Raw genomic sequence first — 18290 nt, 5'->3', positions numbered from 1 at the left:
ACCACAGGGGATGCACTGCAGTGATTCCAGAGAGTGCACTGTCACCACTGGGGATGCAGTGCAGTGAGTCCAGAGAGTACACTGGCACCTCAGGGGCTGCACTGCAGTGAGTGCAGAGAGTGCACTGGCACCACTGGGGATGCACTGCAGTGAGTGCAGAGAGTGCACTGGCACCACTGGGGATGCACTACAGTGAGGGCAGAGAGTGCACTGGCACCACTGGGGATGCACTGCAGTGAGTCCAAAGAGTGCACTGGCACCACTGGGAATGCACTGCAGTGAGTGCAGAGAGTGCACTGGCACCACTGGGGATGCACTGCAGTGAGTCCAGAGAGTGCACTGGCACTACTGGGGATGCACTGCAGTGACTCGAAAGAGTGCACTGGCACCACTGCGGATGCACTGCAGTGAGTCCGGAGAGTGCACTGGCACCAATGGGGATGCAGTGCAGTGAGTGCAGAGAGTGCACTGGCACCACTGGGGATGCACTGCAGTGAGTCCAGAGAGTGCACTGTCACCACTGGGGATGCAGCACAGTGAGTCCAGAGAGTGCACGGGCACCACTGGGGATGCACTGCAGTGAGTCCAGAGAGTGCACTGGCACTTCTGTGGATGCAGTGCAGTGATTCCGGAGAGTGCACTGGCACCACTGGGGATGCAGTGCAGTGATTCCAGAGAGTGCACTGGCACCACTGGGGATGCACTGCAGTGAGTCCAGAGAGTGCACTGGCAGCACTGGGGATGCACTGCACTGAGTCCAGAGAGTGCACTGGCACCACTGGGGATGCAGTGCAGTGAGTCCAGAGAGTGCACTGGAACCACTGGGGATGCACTGCAGTGACTCGAAAGAGTGCACTGGCACCACTGCGGATGCAGCGCAGTGAGTCTGGAGAGTGCCCTGGCACCAATGGTGATACAGTGCAGTGAGTCCAGAGAGTGCAGTGGCACCACTGGGGATGCAGTGCAGTGAGTCCAGAGAGTGCACTGGCACCACTGGGGATGCAATGCAGTGAGTCCAGAGAGTGCACTTGCACCACTGGGGATGCAGTGCAGTGACTCCAGAGAGTGCACTGGCACCACTGGGGATGCACTGCAGTGATTCCAGAGAGTACACTGGCACCACTGGGGATGCACCCTGGTGAGTCCAGAGAGTGCACTGGCACTACTGGGGATGCACTGCAGTGAGTCCAGAGAGTGCACTGGCACCACTGGGGATGCACTACAGTGAGTCCAGAGAGTGCACTGGCACCACTGGGGATGCAGTGCAGTGACTCCAGAGAGTGCAGAGGCACCACTGTTGATGCAGTGCTGTGACTCCAGAGACTGCCCTGGCACCACTGGGGATGCAGTGCAGTGAGTCCAGAGAGTGCACTGGCAGCACTGGGGATGCAGTGCAGTGAGTCCAGAGAGTGCTCTGGCACCACTGGGGATGCACTTCAGTGAGTCCAGAGAGTGCACTGGCACCACTGGGGATGCAGTGTAGTGAGTCCAGAGACTGCACTGGCACCAACTGGAGCTGCACTGCAGTGAGTCCTGAGATTGCACTGGCACCACTGGGGATGCACTACAGTGAGTCCAGACACTACACTGGCAACACTGGGGATGCAGTGCAGTGAGTCCAGAGAGTGCACTGGCACCACTGTTCATGCAGTGCAGTGAGTCCAAAGAATACACTGGCACCACTGGGTATGCAGTGCAGTGAGTCCAGAGTGTGGACTGGCACCAGTGGGGATGGAGTGCAGTGAGTCCAGAGAGTGCACTGGCACCAGTGGAGATGGAGTACAGTGACTCCAGAGAGTGCACTGGCACCACTGGGGATGCACTGCAGTGAGTGCAGAGAGTGCACTGGCACCACTGGGGATGCAATGCAGAGAGTCCAGAGAGTGCACTGGCACCACTGTGGATGCACTGCAGTGAGTCCAGAGAGTGCACGGGCACCACTGGGGATGCAGTGCAGTTGAGTCTAGAGAGTGCACTGGCACCACTGGGGATGCAGTGCAGTGAGTCCAGAGAGTGCACTGGCACCACTGGGCATGCAGTGCGGTGAGTCCAGAGAGTGCACTGGCACCAGTGGGGGTGCACTATGGTGAGTCCAGAGAGTGCACTGGCACCACTGGGGTTGCAGTACAGTGAGTCCAGAGAGTGCACTGGCACCACTTGGGATGCACTGCAGTGAGTCCAGAGAGTGCACTGGCACCACTGGGAATGCAGTGCAGTGACTCAGAGAGTGCACTGGCACCACTGGGGATGCAGTGCAGTGAGTCCAGAGAGTGCACTGGCACCACTGGGGATGCAGCGCAGTGAGTCCAGAGAGTGCACTGGCACTACTAGGGATGCACTGCAGTGAGTCCAGAGAGTGCACTGGCACCACTGCGGATGCACTGCAGTGAGTCCAGAGAGTGCACTGGCACCACTGGGGATGCAGTGCAGTGAGTCCAGAGAGTGCACTGGCACCACTGGGGATGCAGTGCAGTGAGTGCAGAGAGTGCACTGGCACCACTGGGGATGCACTGCAGTGAGTCCAGAGAGTGCACTGGCACCACTGGGGATGTAGTGCAGCGAGTCCAGAGAGTGCACTGGCACCACTGGGGATGCACCCCGGTGAGCCCAGAGATTGCACTGGCACCACTGGGGATGCACTGCAGTGAGTGCAGAGAGTGCACTGGCACCACTGGGGATGCACTGCAGTGAGGGCAGAGAGTGCACTGGGACCACAGGGGATGCAGTGCAGTGAGTCCAGAGAGTGCCCTGGCACCACTGGGGATGCAGTGCAGTGAGTCCGGAGAGTGCACTGGCACCACTGAGGATGCAGTGCAGTGACTCCAGAGAGTTCACTGGCACCACTGGGGATGCAGTGCAGTGAGTCCAGAGAGTGCACTGGCACCACTGGGGATGCAATGCGGTGAGTCCAGAGAGTGCACTGGCACCACTGGGGATGCAGTGCAGTGAGTCCAGAGAGTGCACTGACACCACTGGGGATGCAGTGCGGTGAGTTCAGAGAGTGCACTGGCACCACTGGGGATGCAGTGCAGTGAGTACAGAGAGTGCACTGGCACCACAGGGGATACACTGCAGTGATTCCAGAGAGTGCACTGGCACCACTGGGGATGCAGTGCAGTGAGTCCAGAGAGTGCACTGGCACCACTGGGGATGCACCTCGGTGAGTCCAGAGAGTGCTCTGGGAACACCGGAGATGCAGTTCAGTGAGTGCAGAGAGTGCACTGGCACCACTGGGGATGCACTGCAGTGAGTGCAGAGAGTGCACTGGCACCACTGGGGATGCACAGCAGTGATGCCAGAGAGTGCACTGGCACCACTGGGGATGCACTGCAGTGAGTCCAGAGAGTGCACTGGCACCACTGGGGATGCACTGCAGTGAGTGCAGAGAGTGCACTGGCACCACTGGGGATGCACTGCAGTGAGTCCAGAGAGTGCACTGGCACTACTGGGGATGCACTGCAGTGACTCGAAAGAGTGCACTGGCACCACTGCGGATGCACTGCAGTGAGTCCGGAGAGTGCCCTGGCACCAATGGTGATGCAGTGCAGTGAGTCCAGAGAGTGCACTGGCACCAATGGGGATGCAATGCAGTGAGTCCAGAGAGTGCATTGGCACCACTGGGGATGAAGTGCAGTGAGTCCAGAGAGTGCACTGGCACCACTGGGGATGCAGTGCAGTGAGTCCAGAGAGTGCACTGGCACCACTGGGGATGCACTGCAGTGAGTCCAGAGAGTGCACTGGCACCACTGGGGATGCACTGCAGTGAGTCCAGAGAGTGCACTGGCAGCACTGGGGATGCAGTGCAGTGACTCCAGAGAGTGCAGAGGCACCACTGTTGATTCAGTGATGCGACTCCAGAGAGTGCACTGGCACCACTGGGGATGCAGTGCAGTGAGTCCAGAGAGTGCACTGGCACCACTGGGCATGCACTGCAGTGAGTCCAGAGAGTGCACTGGCACCACTGGGGTTTTAGTGCAGTGAGTCCAGAGAGTGCACTGGCTCCACTGGGGATGAACTGTAGTGAGTCCAGAGACTGCACAGGCACCACTGGGGATGCAGTGCAGTGACTCCAGAGAGTGCACTGGCACCACTGGGGATGCAGTGCAGTGAGTGCAGAGAGTGCACTGGCACCACTGGGGATGCAATGCAGTGAGTCCAGAGAGTGCACTGGCAGCACTGGGGATGCACTGCAGTGAGTCCAGAGAGTGCACTGGCACCACTGGGGATGCACTGCAGTGAGCCCAGAGAGTGCACTGGCACCACTGGGGATGCACTGCAGTGACTCGAAAGAGTGCACTGGCACCACTGCGGATGCTCTGCAGTGAGTCCGGAGAGTGCCCTGGCACCAATGGTGATACAGTGCAGTGAGTCCAGAGAGTGCAGTGGCACCACTGGGGATGCAGTGCAGTGAGTCCAGAGAGTGCACTGGCACCACTGGGGATGCAATGCAGTGAGTCCAGAGAGTGCACTGGCACTACTGGGGATGCACTGCAGTGAGTCCAGAGAGTGCACTGGCACCACTGGGGATGCACTACAGTGAGTCCAGAGAGTGCACTGGCACCACTGGGGATGCAGTGCAGTGACTCCAGAGAGTGCAGAGGCACCACTGTTGATGCAGTGCTGTGACTCCAGAGAGTGCCCTGGCACCACTGGGGATGCAGTGCAGTGAGTCCAGAGAGTGCACTGGCAGCACTGGGGATGCACTGCAGTGAGTCCAGAGAGTGCTCTGGCACCACTGGGGATGCACTTCAGTGAGTCCAGAGAGTGCACTGGCACCACTGGGGATGCAGTGCAGTGAGTCCAGAGACTGCACTGGCACCAACTGGAGCTGCACTGCAGTGAGTCCTGAGATTGCACTGGCACCACTGGGGATGCACTACAGTGACTCCAGAGAGTGCACTGGCACCACTGGGGATGCAGTGCAGTGAGTCCAGAGAGTGCACTGGCACCACTGTTCATGCAGTGCAGTGAGTCCAAAGAATACACTGGCACCACTGGGTATGCAGTGCATGAGTGCAGAGAGTGCACTGGCACCACTGGGGATGCAGTGCAGTGAGTCCAGAGAGCGGACTGGCACCAGTGGGGATGGAGTGCAGTGAGTCCAGAGAGTGCACTGGCACCAGTGGGGATGGAGTGCAGTGAGTCCAGAGAGTGCACTGGCTCCACTGGGGATGAACTGTAGTGAGTCCAGAGACTGCACAGGCACCACTGGGGATGCAGAGCAGTGACTCCAGAGAGTGCACTGGCACCACTGGGGATGCAGTGCAGTGAGTGCAGAGAGTGCACTGGCACCACTGGGGATGCAATGCAGAGAGTCCAGAGAGTGCACTGGCACCACTGTGGATGCACTGCAGTGAGTCCAGAGAGTGCACGGGCACCAATGGGGATGCAGTGCAGTTGAGTCCAGAGAGTGCACTGGCACCTTGGGGATGCAGTGCAGTGAGTCCAGAGAGTGCACTGGCACCACTGGGCATGCAGTGCGGTGAGTCCAGAGAGTGCACTGGCACCAGTGGGGGTGCACTGCAGTGAGTCCAGAGAGTGCACTGGCACCACTGGGGTTGCAGTGCAGTGAGTCCAGAGAGTGCACTGGCACCACTTGGGATGCACTGCAGTGAGTCCAGAGAGTGCACTGGCACCACTGGGAATGCAGTGCAGTGACTCAGAGAGTGCACTGGCACCACTGGGGATGCAGCACAGTGAGTCCAGAGAGTGCACTGGCACCACTGGAGATGCAGCGCAGTGAGTCCAGAGAGTGCACTGGCACTACTGGGGATGCACTGCAGTGAGTCCAGAGAGTGCACTGGCACCACAGGGGATGCACTGCAGTGAGTCCAGAGAGTGCACTGGCACCACTGGGGATGCAGTGCAGTGAGTCCAGAGAGTGCACTGGCACCACTGGGGATGCAGTGCAGTGAGTGCAGAGAGTGCACTGGCACCACTGGGGATGCACTGCAGTGAGTCCAGAGAGTGCACTGGCACCACTGGGGATGCACTGCAGTGAGTCCAGAGAGTGCACTGGCACCACTGGGGATGCACCCCGTTGAGCCCAGAGATTACACTGGCACCACTGGGGATGCAGTGCAGTGAGTGCAGAGAGTGCACTGGCACCACTGGGGATGCACTGCAGTGAGGGCAGAGAGTGCACTGGGACCACAGGGGATGCAGTGCAGTGAGTCCAGAGAGTGCACTGGCACCACTGAGGATGCAGTGCAGTGACTCCAGAGAGTGCACTGGCACCACTGGGGATGCAGCGCAGTGAGTCCAGAGAGTGCACTGGCACCACTGGGGATGCAATGCGGAGAGTCCAGAGAGTGCACTGGCACCACTGGGGATGCAGTGCGGTGAGTCCAGAGAGTGCACTGACACCACTGGGGATGCAGTGCGGTGAGTTCAGAGAGTGTACTGGCACCACTGGTGATGCAGTGCAGTGAGTCCAGAGAGTACACTGGCACCACTGGGGATGCAGTGCAGTGAGTCCAGAGAGTGCACTGGCACCACTGGGGATGCACTGCACTGAGTCCAGAGAGTGCACTGACACCACTAGTGATGCAGTGCAGTGGCTCCAGAGAGTGCACTGGCACCACTGGGGATGCACCCCGGTGAGTCCAGAGAGTGCACTGGCACCACTGGGGATGCAGTGCAGTGAGTCCAGAGAGTGCACTGGCACCACTGGGGTATTAGTGCAGTGAGTCCAGAGAGTGCACTGGCACCAAAGGGGATGCAGTGCTGTGAGTCCAGAGAGTTCTCTGGCACCACTGGGGATGCAGTTTAGTGAGTCCAGAGAGTGCACTGGCACCACTGGGGATGCAGTGCAGTGAGTCCAGAGAGTGCTCTGGCACCACTGAGCTACACTACAGTGAGTCCAGTAATTGCACTGGCACCACTGGGGATGCAGTGCAGTGAGTCCTGAGAGTGCAAAGGCACCACTGGGGATGCAGTGCAGTGAGTCCAGAGAGTGCACTGGCACCACTGGGGATGCAGTGCAGTGAGTCCAGAGAGTGCACTGGCACCACTGGGGCTGCACTGCAGTGAGTCCAGAGAGTGCACTGACACCACTGGGGATGCAGTGCATGTAGTCCAGAGAGTGCACTGGAACACTGGGGATGCAGTGCAGTGAGTGCAGAGAGTGCACTGGCACCAGTGCAGAAGCACTGCAGTGAGTCCAGAGAGTGCACTGGCACCACTGGGGATGCACTGCAGTGAGTCCAGAGAGTGCAGTGGCACCACTGGGGATGCAATGCAGTGAGTCCAGAGAGTGCACTGGCACCACTGGGGAAGCACTGCAGTGAGTCCAGAGAGTGCACTGGCACCACTGGGGATGCACTGCACTGAGTCCAGGGAGTGCACTGACACCACTGGGGATGCAATGCAGTGAGTCCAGAGAGTGCAATGGAACCACTGGGATGCAGTGCAGTGAGTCCAGAGAGTGCACTGGCACTTCTGGGGATGCAGTGCAGTGAGTGCAGAGAGTGCACTGGCACAACAGGGGATGCACTGCAGTGACTCCAGAAAGTGCACTGGCACCACTGGGGATGCACTGCAGTGAGTCCAGAGAGTGCACTGGCACCGCTGGTGATGCAGTGCAGTGAGTCCAGAGAGTACACTGTCAGCACTGGGGATGCACTGCAGTGAGTCCAGAGAGTGTACTGGCACCACAGGGGATGCACTGCAGTGAGTCCAGAGAGTGCACTGGCACCACTGGGGATGCACCCCGGTGAGTCCAGAGAGTGCAGTGGCACCACTGGGGATGCAGTGCAGTGAGTCCAGAGACTGCACTGGCACCACTGTGGTATTAGTGCACTGAGTCCAGAGAGTGCACTGCCACCAATGGGGATGCAGTGCAGTGAGTCCAGAGATTGCCCTGGCACCACTGGGGATTCAGTGAGTCCAGACAGTGCACTGGCACCACTGGGGATGCACTGCAGTGAGTCCAGAGAGTTCTCTGGCACCACTGGGGATGCAGTTTAGTGAGTCCAGAGAGTGCACCGGCTCCAATGGCGATACACTGCAGTGAGTCCAGACAGTGCACTGGCACCACTGGGGATGCAGTGCAGTGAGTCCAGAGAGTGCACTGGCACCACTGGGGATGCAGTGCAGTGAGTCCAGAGAGTGCACTGGCACCACTGGGGATGCAGTGCAGTGAGTCCTGAGAGTGCAAAGACACCTCTGGGGATGCACTACAGTGAGTCCAGAGAGTGCACTGGCACCACTGGGGATGCACTGCAGTGAGTCCAGAGAGTGCACTGACACCACTGGGGATGCAGTGCAGTGAGTCCAGAGAGTGCACTGGCACCACTGGGGATGCACTGCCGTGAGTCCAGAGAGTACACTGGCACCACTGGGGATGCACTGCAGTGAGTCCACAGAGTGCACTGGCACCACTGGGGATGCAGTGCAGTGAGTCCAGAGAGTGCACTGGCACCACTGGGGATGCAGTGCAGTGAGTCCAGAGAGTGCACTGGCACCACTGGGGATGCAGTGCAGTGAGTCCAGAGAGTGCACTGGCACCACTGGGGATGCACTGCAGTGAGTCCAGAGAGTGCACTGGCACCACTGGGGATGCACTGCAGTGAGTCCAGAGAGTGCACTGGCACCACTGGAGATGCAGTGCAGTGAGTCCAGAGTGTGCACTGGCACCACTGGGGATGCAGTGCAGTGAGTCCAGAGAGTGCACTGGCACCACTGGGGATGCACTGCCGTGAGTCCAGAGAGTGCACTGGCACCACTGGGGATGCACTGCAGTGAGTCCAGAGAGTGCACTGGCACCAATGGGGATGCAGTGCAGTGAGTCCAGAGAGTGCCCTGGCACCACTGGGGATGCAGTGAGTCCAGACAGTGCACTGGCACCACTGGGGATGCACTGCAGTGAGTCCAGAGAGTTCTCTGGCACCACTGGGGATGCAGTTTAGTGAGTCCAGAGAGTGCACCGGCTCCAATGGCGATACACTGCAGTGAGTCCAGACAGTGCACTGGCACCACTGGGGATGCAGTGCAGTGAGTCCAGAGAGTGCACTGGCACCACTGGGGATGCAGTGCAGTGAGTCCTGAGAGTGCACTGGCACCACTGGGGATGCAGTGCAGTGAGTCCTGAGAGTGCAAAGGCACCTCTGGGGATGCACTGCAGTGAGTCCAGAGAGTGCACTGGCACCACTGGGGATGCACTGCAGTGAGTCCAGAGAGTGCACTGGCACCACTGGGGATGCAGTGCAGTGAGTCCAGAGAGTGCACTGGCACCACTGGGGATGCACTGCCGTGAGTCCAGAGAGTGCACTGGCACCACTGGGGATGCACTGCAGTGAGTCCACAGAGTGCACTGGCACCACTGGGGATGCAGTACAGTGAGTCCAGAGAGTGCACTGGCACCACTGGGGATGCAGTGCAGTGAGTCCAGAGAGTGCACTGGCACCACTGGGGATGCAGTGCAGTGAGTCCAGAGAGTGCACTGGCACCACTGGGGATGCACTGCAGTGAGTCCAGAGAGTGCACTGGCACCACTGGGGATGCACTGCAGTGAGTCCAGAGAGTGCACTGGCACCACTGGAGATGCAGCGCAGTGAGTCCAGAGTGTGCACTGGCACCACTGGGGATGCAGTGCAGTGAGTCCAGAGAGTGCACTGGCACCACTGGGGATGCACTGCCGTGAGTCCAGAGAGTGCACTGGCACCACTGGGGATGCACTGCAGTGAGTCCAGAGAGTGCACTGGCACCACTGGGGATGCAGTGCAGTGAGTCCAGAGTGTGCACTGGCACCAGTGGGGATGCAGTGCAGTGAGTCCAGAGAGTGCACTGGCACCACTGTTGATGCAGTGCAGTGAGTGCAGAGAGTGCACTGGCACCAGTGGGGATGCAGTGCAGTGAGTAAAGAGAGTGCACTGGCACCACTGTTGATGCAGTGCAGTGAGTCCAGAGAGTGCACTGGCACCAGTGGGGATGCAGTGCAGTGAGTAAAGAGAGTGCACTGGCACCACAGGGGATGCACTGCAGTGAGTCCAGAGAGTGCAGTGGCACCACTGGGGATGCAGTCCACTGAGTCCAGAGAGTACACTGGCACCACTGGGGATGCAGTGCAGTGAGTCCAGAGAGTGCACTGTCAGCACTGGGGATGCAGTGCAGTGAGTCCAGAGAGTGCACTGGCACCAACTGGAGCTGCACTGCTGTGAGTCCTGAGATTGCACTGGCACCACTGGGGATGCAGTGCAGTGAGTCCAGAGAGTGCACTGGCACCACTGGGGATGCACTGCAGTGAGTCCAGAGAGTGCACTGTCAGCACTGGGGATGCAGTGCAGTGAGTCCAGGCAGTTCACTGGCACCAGTGGGGATGCAGTGCAGTGACTCCAGAGAGTGCACTGGCACCAGTGGGAATGCAGTGCAGTGAGTCCAGAGAGTGCACTGGCACCAGTGGGGATGCAGTGCAGTGTCTCCAGAGAGTGTACTGGCGCCACTGTGGATGCAGTGCAGTGACTCCAGAGAGTGCACTGGCACCAGTGGGGATGCAGTGCAGTGAGTCCAGAGAGTGCACTGGCACCAGTGGGGATGCAGTGCAGTGTCTCCAGAGAGTGTACTGGCACCACTGTGGATGCAGTGCAGTGACTCCAGAGAGTGCACTGGCACCAGTGGGGATGCAGTGCAGTGAGTCCAGAGAGTGCACTGGCACCAGTGGGAATGCAGTGCAGTGAGTCCACAGAGTGCACTGGCACCAGTGGGGATGCAGTGCAGTGAGTCCAGGCAGTTCACTGGCACCAGTGGGGATGCAGTGCAGTGACTCCAGAGAGTGCACTGGCACCAGTGGGAATGCAGTGCAGTGAGTCCAGAGAGTGCACTGGCACCAGTGGGGATGCAGTGCAGTGTCTCCAGAGAGTGTACTGGCGCCACTGTGGATGCAGTGCAGTGACTCCAGAGAGTGCACTGGCACCAGTGGGGATGCAGTGCAGTGAGTCCAGAGAGTCGACTGGCACAAGTGGGGTGCAGTGCAGTGAGTCCAGAGAGTGCACTGGCACCAGTGGGGATGCAGTGTAGTGAGTCCAGAGAGTGCACTGGCACCAGTGGGGTTGCAGTGCAGTGAGTCCAGAGAGTGCACTGGCACCACTAGGGATGCAGTGCAGTGACTCCAGAAAGTGCACTGGCACTACTGGGGATGCAGTGCAGTGAGTCCAGAGAGTGCACTGGCACCAGTGGGGATGCAGTGCAGTGAGTCCAGGGAGTGCACTGGCACCAGTGGGGATGCAGTGCAGTGAGTCCAGAGAGTGCACTGGCACCAGTGGGAATGCAGTGCAGTGAGTCCAGAGAGTGCACTGGCACCAGTGGGGATGCAGTGCAGTGTCTCCAGAGAGTGTACTGGCACCACTGTGGATGCAGTGCAGTGACTCCAGAGAGTGCACTGGCACCAGTGGGGATGCAGTGCAGTGAGTCCAGAGAGTCGACTGGCACAAGTGGGGTGCAGTGCAGTGAGTCCAGAGAGTGCACTGGCACCAGTGGGGATGCAGTGCAGTGAGTCCAGGCAGTTCACTGGCACCAGTGGGGATGCAGTGCAGTGACTCCAGAGAGTGCACTGGCACCAGTGGGAATGCAGTGCAGTGAGTCCAGAGAGTGCACTGGCACCAGTGGGGATGCAGTGCAGTGTCTCCAGAGAGTGTACTGGCGCCACTGTGGATGCAGTGCAGTGACTCCAGAGAGTGCACTGGCACCAGTGGGAATGCAGTGCAGTGAGTCCAGAGAGTGCACTGGCACCAGTGGGGATGCAGTGCAGTGTCTCTAGAGAGTGTACTGGCACCACTGTGGATGCAGTGCAGTGACTCCAGAGAGTGCACTGGCACCAGTGGGGATGCAGTGCAGTGAGTCCAGAGAGTGCACTGGCACCAGTGGGAATGCAGTGCAGTGAGTCCACAGAGTGCACTGGCACCAGTGGGGATGCAGTGCAGTGAGTCCAGGCAGTTCACTGGCACCAGTGGGGATGCAGTGCAGTGACTCCAGAGAGTGCACTGGCACCAGTGGGAATGCAGTGCAGTGAGTCCAGAGAGTGCACTGGCACCAGTGGGGATGCAGTGCAGTGTCTCCAGAGAGTGTACTGGCGCCACTGTGGATGCAGTGCAGTGACTCCAGAGAGTGCACTGGCACCAGTGGGGATGCAGTGCAGTGAGTCCAGAGAGTCGACTGGCACAAGTGGGGTGCAGTGCAGTGAGTCCAGAGAGTGCACTGGCACCAGTGGGGATGCAGTGTAGTGAGTCCAGAGAGTGCACTGGCACCAGTGGGGTTGCAGTGCAGTGAGTCCAGAGAGTGCACTGGCACCACTGGAGATGCAGTGCAGTGACTCCAGAAAGTGCACTGGCACTACTGGGGATGCAGTGCAGTGAGTCCAGAGAGTGCACTGGCACCAGTGGGGATGCAGTGCAGTGAGTCCAGGGAGTGCACTGGCACCACTGGGGATGCAGTGCAGTGAGTTCAGAGAGTGCACTGGCACCACTGGGATGCAGTGCAGTGAGTCCAGAGAGTGCACTGGCACCACTGGGGATGCAGTGCAGTGAGTCCAGAGAGTGCACTGGCACCACTGGTGATGCAGTACAGTGAGTCCAGTGAGTGCACTGGCACCACTGGTGATGCACTGCAGTGAGTCCAGTGAGTGCACTGGCACCACTGGGGATGCAGTGCAGTGAGTCCAGAGAGTACAATGGCACCACTGGGGATGCACGCCAGTGGGTCCAGAGAGTGCACTCTCTGGACTTGCCGGGGTGCATCCCCAGTGGTGCCAGTGCACTCTCTGGACTCACGGGGTTGCATTCCCTGTGGTGCCAGTGCACTCTCTGGACTCACTGCACTGCATCCCCAGTGGTGCCAATGCACTCTCTGGACTCACCCGAGTGCATCCCCAGTGGTACCAGTGCACTCTCTGGACTCACCAGAGTGCATCCCCAGTGGTGCCAGTGCACTCTCTGGACTCACTGCACTCCATTCCCAGTGGTGCCACTGCAATCTGTGGTCTCACTGCACTGCATCCCCAGTGGTGCCAGTGCACTCTCTGGACTCATTGCACTGCATCCCCAGTAGTGCCAGTGCACTCTCTGGACTCACTGCAGTGCATCTCCAGTGGTGCCAGTGCACTCTCTGGACTCACCGGGGTGCATCCCCAGTGGTACCAGTGCACTCTCTGGACTCACTGCACTGCATCCCCAGTGTTGCCAGTGCACTCTCTGGACTCACTGCACTGCATCCCCAGTGGTGACAGTGCACTCTCTGGACTTGCCGGGGTGCATCCCCAGTGGTGCCAGTGCACTCTCTGGACTCGCCGGGGTGCATCCCCAGTGGTGCCAGTGACCTCTCTTGACTCACTGCACTGCATCCCCAGTGGTGCCAGTGCACTCTGGACTCACCGCACTGCATCCCCAGTGATGCCAGTGCACTCTCTGGACTCACTGCACTGCATCCCCAGTGTTGCCTGTGACCTCTCTGGACTCACTGCACTGCATCCCCAGTGGTGCCAGTGCACTCTCTGGACTCACTGCACTGCATCCCCAGTGGTGCCAGTGCACTCTCTGGACTCACTGCAGTGCATCCCCAGTGGTGCCAGTGCACTCTCTGGACTCACTGCACTGCATCCCCAGTGGTGCCAGTGCAATCTCAGGACTCACAGCAGTGCAGCTCCAGTTGGTGCCAGTGCACTCTCTGGACTCACTGCACTGCATCCCCAGTGCTGACAGTGCACTCTCTGGACTCACTGCACTGCATCCCCAGTGGTGCCAGTGTACTCTCTGGACTCAGTGGACTGCATCCCCAGTGGTGCCACTGCACTCTCTGGACTCACTGCAGTGCATCCCCTGTGGTGCCAGTGCACTCTCTTTACTCACTGCACTGCATCCCCACTGGTGCCAGTGCACTCTCTGGACTCACTGCACTGCATCAACAGTGGTGTCAGTGCACTCTCTTTACTCACTGCACTGCATCCCCACTGGTGCCAGTGCACTCTCTGCACTCACTGCACTGCATCAACAGTGGTGCCAGTGCACTCTCTGGACTCACTGCACTGCATCCCCACTGGTGCCAGTGCACACTCTGGACTCACTGCACTGCATCCCCAGTGGTGCCAGTGCACTCTCTGGACTCACTGCAGTGCATCCCCAGTGGTGCCAGTGCACTCTCTGGACTCACGGCAGTGCATCCCCAGTGGTGCCAGTGCACTCTCTGGACTCACTGCACTGCATCCCCAGTGGTGCCAGTGCACACTCTGGACTCACTGCGCTGCATCTCCAGTGGTGCCAGTGCACTCTCTGGACTCACTGCAGTGCATCCCCAGTGGTGCCAGTGCACTCTCTGGACTCACTGCAGTGCATCCCCAGTGGTGCCAGTGCACTCTCTGGACTCACTGCACTGCATCCCCAGTGGTGCCAGTGCACTCTCTGGACTCACTGCACTGCATCCCCAGTGGTGCCAGTGCACTCTCTGGACTCACTGTACTGCATCCCCAGTGGTGCCAGTGCACTCTGTGGACTCACTGCAGTGCATCCCCAGTGGTGCCAGTGCACTCTCTGGACTCACGGCAGTGCATCCCCAGTGGTGCCAGTGCACTCTCTGGACTCACTGCACTGCATCCCCAGTGGTGCCAGTGCACTCTCTGGACTCACTGCAGTGCATCCCCAGTGGTGCCAGTGCACTCTCTGGACTCACTGCAGTGCATCCCCAGAGGTGCCTTTGCACTCTCAGGACTCACTGCACTGCATCCCCAGTGGTGCCAGTGCACTCTCAGGACTCACTGCACTGCATCCCCAGTGGTGCCAGTGCACTCTCTGGACTCACTGCACTGCATCCCCAGTGGTGCCAGTGCACTGTCTGGACTCACTGCAGTGTATCGCCATTGGAGCCGGTGCACTCTCTGGACTCACTAAACTGCATCCCCAGTGGTGCCAGAGAACTCTCTGGACTCACTGCAGTGCATCCCCAGTGGTGCCAGTGCACTGTCTGGACTCACTGCATCCCCAGTGGTGCCAGGGCACTCTCTGGACTCACTGCACTGCATCCCCATTGGTGCCAGTGCACTCTCTGGACTCACTGCAGTGCATCCCCAGTGGTGCCAGTGCACTCTCTGGACTCACGGCAGTGCATCCCCAGTGGTGCCAGTGCACTCTCTGGACTCACTGCACTGCATCCCCAGTGGTGCCAGTGCACACTCTGGACTCACTGCACTGCATCTCCAGTGGTGCCAGTGCACTCTCTGGACTCACTGCAGTGCATCCCCAGTGGTGCCAGTGCACTCTCTGGACTCACTGCAGTGCATCCCCAGTGGTGCCAGTGCACTCTCTGGACTCACTGCACTGCATCCCCAGTGGTGCCAGTGCACTCTCTGGACTCACTGCACTGCATCCCCAGTGGTGCCAGTGCACTCTCTGGACTCACTGCACTGCATCCCCAGTGGTGCCAGTGCACTCTGTGGACTCACTGCAGTGCATCCCCAGTGGTGCCAGTGCACTCTCTGGACTCACGGCAGTGCATCCCCAGTGGTGCCAGTGCACTCTCTGGACTCACTGCACTGCATCCCCAGTGGTGTCAGTGCACTCTCTGGACTCACTGCAGTGCATCCCCAGTGGTGCCAGTGCACTCTCTGGACTCACTGTAGTGCATCCCCAGAGGTGTCTTTGCACTCTCAGGACTCACTGCACTGCATCCCCAGTGGTGCCAGTGCACTCTCTGGACTCACTGCACTGCATCCCCAGTGGTGCCAGTGCACTCTCTGGACTCACTGCACTGCATCCCCAGTGGTGCCAGTGCACTGTCTGGACTCACTGCAGTGTATCGCCATTGGAGCCGGTGCACTCTCTGGACTCACTAAACTGCATCCCCAGTGGTGCCAGAGAACTCTCTGGACTCACTGCAGTGCATCCCCAGTGGTGCCAGTGCACTGTCTGGACTCACTGCATCCCCAGTGGTGCCAGGGCAATCTCTGGACTCACTGCACTGCATCCCCATTGGTGGCAGTGCACTCTCTGGACTCAGTGCACTAATACCACAGTGGTGCCAGTGCAGTCTCTGGACTCACTGCACTGCATCCCCAGTGGTGCCACTGCACTCTCTGGACTCACCGGGGTGCATCCCCAGTGGTGCCAGTGCACTCTCTGGACTCACTGCAGTGCATCCCCTGTGGTGCCAGTACACTCTCTGGACTCACTGCAGTGCATCCCCAGTGCTGACAGTGTACTCTCTGGACTCACTGCACTGCATCACCAGCGGTGCCAGTGCACTCTCTGGACTCACTGCAGTGCATCCCCAGTGGTGCCAGTGCACTTTCTGGAGTCACTGCAGTGCATCCCCTGTTGTGCCAGTGCACTCTCTGCACTCACTGCACTGCATCCCCAGAAGTGCCAGTGCACTCTCTGGACTCACTGCACTGCATCCCAGTGGTTCCATTGCACTCTCTGGACTCACTGCATTGCATCCCCAGTGGTGTCAGTGCACTCTCTGGACTCAGTGCAGTGCATCCCCAGTGGTGCCAGTGCACTCTCTGGACTCACTGCAGTGCTTCCCCAGTGGTGCCAGTGCACTCTCTGGACTCACTGCATTGCATCCCCAGTGGTGCCACTGCACTCTCTGGACTCACTGCAGTGCATCCCCAGTGGTGCCAGTGCACTCTCTGGACTCACTGCAGTGCTTCTGCACTGGTGCCAGTGCACTCTCTGCACTCACTGCACTGCATCCCCAGTGTTCCAGTGCACTCTCTGGACTACATGCACTGCATCCCCAGTGGTGTCAGTGCACTCTCTGGACTCACTGCAGTGCAGCCCCAGTGGTGCCAGTGCACTCTCTGGACTCACTGCACTGCATCCCCAGTGGTGCCAGTGCACTCTCTGGACTCACTGCACTGCATCCCCAGTGGTGCCTTTGCACTCTCAGGACTCACTGCACTGCATCCCCAGTGGTGCCAGTGCAATTACTGGACTCACTGTAGTGTAGCTCAGTGGTGCCAGAGCACTCTCTGGACTCACTGCACTGCATCCCCAGTGGTGCCAGTGCACTCTCTGGACTCACTAAACTGCATCCCCAGTGGTGCCAGAGAACTCTCTGGACTCACAGCACTGCATCCCCTTTGGTGCCAGTGCACTCTCTGGACTCACTGCACTAATACCCCAGTGGTGCCAGTGCACTCTCTGGACTCACTGCACTGCATCCCCAGTGGTGCCAGTGCACTCTCTGGACTCACCGGGGTGCATCCCCAGTGGTGCCAGTGCACTCTCTGGAGCCACTGCACTGCATCACTAGTGGTGTCAGTGCACTCTCTGGACTCAGTGCAGTGCATCCCCAGTGGTGCCAGTGCACTCTCTGGACTCACTGCACTGCATCCCCAGTGGTGCCAGTGTACTCTCTGGACTCACTGCACTGCATCACCAGTGGTGCCAGTACACTCTCTGAACTCACCGCACTGCATCCCCAGTGGTGTCAGTGCACTCTCTGGACTCACCGCACTGCATCCCCAGTGGTGCCAGTGCACTCTCTGGACTCTCCGCATTGCATCCCCAGTGGTGCCAGTGCACTCTCTGGACTCACTGCGCTGCATCCCCAGTGGTGCCAGTGCACTCTCTGGAGTCACTGCACTGCATCCTCAGTGGTGCCAGTGCACTCTCTGGACTCACTGCACTGCATCCCCTGTGGTCCCAGTGCACTCTCTGCCCTCACTGCAGTGCATCCCCAGTGGTGCCAGTGCACTCTCTGCACTCACTGCACTGCATCCCCAGTGGTGCCAGTGTAATCTCTGGGCTCAACGGGGTGCATCCCCAGTGGTGCCAGTGCACTCTCTGGACTCACTGCAGTGCATCCCCAGTGGTGCCAGTGCACTCTCTGGACTCACTGCAGTGCATCCCCAGTGGTGCCAGTGCACTCTCTGCACTCACTGCACTGCATCCCCAGTGGTGCCAGTGCACTCTCTGGACTCACTGCACTGCATCCCCAGTGGTGCCAGTGCACTCTCTGGACTCACTGCAGTGCATCCCCTGTGGTGCCAGTGCACTCTCTGGACTCACTGCAGTGCATCCCCAGTAGTGCCAGTGCACTCTCTGGACTCACTGCGCTGCATCTCCAGTGGTGCCAGTGCACTCTCTGGACTCACTGTGCTGCATCCCCAGTGGTGCCAGTGCACTCTCTGAGTCACTGCACTGCATTCCCAGTGGTGCCAGTGCACTCTCTGGACTCACTGCAGTGCATCCCAAGTGGTGCCAGTGCACTCTCTGGACTCACTGCACTGCAACCCCAGTGGTGCCAGTGCACTCTCTGGACTCACTGCAGTGCACCCCCACTGGTGCCAGTGCACTCTCTGG

The sequence above is a fragment of the Anser brachyrhynchus genome (assembly GCF_964034855.1).
Source record: "Anser brachyrhynchus genome assembly, chromosome: 23".
Taxonomy (NCBI): Eukaryota; Metazoa; Chordata; class Aves; order Anseriformes; family Anatidae; genus Anser; species Anser brachyrhynchus.
The sequence above is the reverse complement of the archived record's forward strand: the minus strand, read 5'-3'. Positions refer to the sequence as shown.